Here is a 2,369-nt window from a genome sequence, read left to right as displayed (position 1 = left end):
TGTGTGTGTGTGTGTGTGTGTGTGTGTGTGTGTGTGTGTGTGTGTGTAAAACACCAAATCCTGCTGGTCCTACTCTAAAAGGCATTTGTGAGGTTAAAACTTTATCAACCAAAATATCCAGATTAAAAAAAAAAAGTTTTATTCACTTTCACATAAGTAGTTATTTAGTTATTTCATCCTGATTTTGGCTTTTGAATTTCATTTTATGAATCTCTTAAACTCAATTATTTTGGAAGATTGCATATTTAATATGCAAATTTTGGTAAGGAGCTATGATTTTGCCTATCTAAATTGAGCATGTGAATTGATATTAAATAGCAATATAATAAACATCATAGTATAATCAGAGTATCGACTTGGAGTCAGGAAACCTATATTTAAATCCCACCTTTGGAATTTAGCAGCTTTGAGACAGTGATCAAGTTATTTAGTGTCTGCCTTAGTGTTCTCATCGGTAAAATGGGGTTAACCATACTTGCACTACTTATCCCCTAGACATAGGGGAAAGTACTTAGTCCTTCTTAACAAACATGAGTTTTTGTTACTCACAAAGGAAACAAAGGTATTTGAGTCTTTCTGGGAAATCTTGTTTCTAGCTCTTTTGGCTATCAATCACTTGATTAGTAAACATTTATTAAGCAACTACAATGAGCCAGACACTATCCTAAAGACCCAGGAAACCAACCAAGACAAAAGACAATCCCTGCCCTCAAGGAGATTACAATTGAATAGGGAAGACTACATGCAAACAAACATATACAAAGCAAGCTATATACATGATAAATGGGAAATAATTAGCAGAGGGAAAGCACTGCAATTGAGAAAGGTTAGGGAAGGCTTCCTGCAGAAAGTGAGATTTTTAGTTGGGACTTAAAGGAAGCTAGGGAGGTCAGTAATTGGAGCAGAAGAGGGAGAGCATTCCAGGCCTGAGGGGCAGCCGGAGAAAATGCCTGGAGCAGAGAGATGGAGTATCTTGTTTGTGGAACAGCAGGGGGCCATTGTCAGTGGATGGAAGTGGAGGGAATGAGAAAGAAGACTGGAAAGGTAGGAGGGGCTAGGTTATGAAGGGCTTTGGAAGCCCAACAGAGCATTTTATATTTGCTCCTGGGGGCAATAGGAAGCCATTGGAGTTTACTGAGTAGGGGAGTGACATGAACAGACTTTCCTTTTAGGAAAATCACTTTAGTATCAAATGGAAGAGTGGATTGGAATGGGAGAGCCTTGAGGCGGGAAGATCCATCTACAGGCTATTTCTAGTAATTAAAGGGTGCCTAAAAACCTTTAAAGTCCCTGACTTAAAAATATTGTATTTTGAGAGCTTATCACTTTCACTTTAATTCATAGAACTTGTATTTTCCATTGGAAACAGTATCATTAATGGCCTTTGGCACAAAAACCCATTTAACCCAGAATGTGGTTGAAATGGGATAGATTTGCAATGAAATTAGTGAGTAATTAAAAAACAAAACAAAACCCCACCATATTGTACTGGTCGTTGGATGAAAGAAGAAAAATAAAATAGAAAAAAAAAGGCTTTTTTCACTTTTATTGATGATATTTGAAAATGTATATTGAATCTATAGAATCACTGACGATCCAGTGAATAGAAATTTTGGTGGAGGTTTTGAAAGAGACTTTTGAGTCCATGGAGCAACTTTAGAGATGAATGACTTTGATTTTTTGTTATGTCTGATTTTACTTCACATCCTACCATTGTCTTTTTCCATATACAACTGTATCAGCATCCTTACTCTGAAACTTATCAGTGAACAACTAGCTTTATCACTTTCTATATAGAAAGAGAAAGATAGAGGAAAGAAGAAGGGAAGGGAGAGAGGAGAGGAAAGGAGGAAGAGGTTTTACTAAAGCAGGAGGGAGGCAGAGACAGCAGAGGGGCACAGAACAGTAGAATGCAATGAGATAGAACAAAGGAAACTTGTAAGTGGGAAGGGACCCCAGTGGCTACACAGTTCAACCCAAACTAACAATTCCCTGTATAGTACACTTCACAAGTGATCATCTAGCTTTTGCTTAAAAACCTCAAATGAAATCTCACCATTTGGTAAAGGGTAAAAAACACTGACACGGGACTCATGGAACCAGGATTCATTCCCATTCGACCTCTGATGCTTGTTACTTTGTGACCTTCAGTCCCTACCACAGTGTGGTACACAGTAGTTGCTTAATAAATGCTTCTTTGATTTGACTTAAACCTTCTGGGCCCCAGTTTGTAAAATGAAGGGGTTGAACTAAATGAACCCTGACATTGTTTTGAGTTCTAGAGTTATGATTCTATGACTTTACAGAGCAGCTCTTTATTCTTTCTTTCTTTCTTTCTTTCTTTCTTTCTTTCTTTCTTTCTTTCTTTC

General features: G+C 37.5%; 1 protein-coding gene across 17 annotated transcripts in view; it reads left to right on the top strand.

The window, feature by feature from the left end:
• The window catches only part of DOCK9 (dedicator of cytokinesis 9), a 356,429-nt gene that overhangs the window by 221,493 nt on the left and 132,567 nt on the right, over positions 1-2,369 (top strand). The window lies entirely within an intron of this gene.

Source organism: Petaurus breviceps, unplaced genomic scaffold, assembly GCF_028583685.1.
Source record: "Petaurus breviceps papuanus isolate PSGF00001 unplaced genomic scaffold, PetGlider_PUasm1.0 90625, whole genome shotgun sequence".
NCBI lineage: Eukaryota > Metazoa > Chordata > Mammalia > Diprotodontia > Petauridae > Petaurus > Petaurus breviceps.
This window is presented reverse-complemented; position numbering and strand designations above follow the sequence as displayed.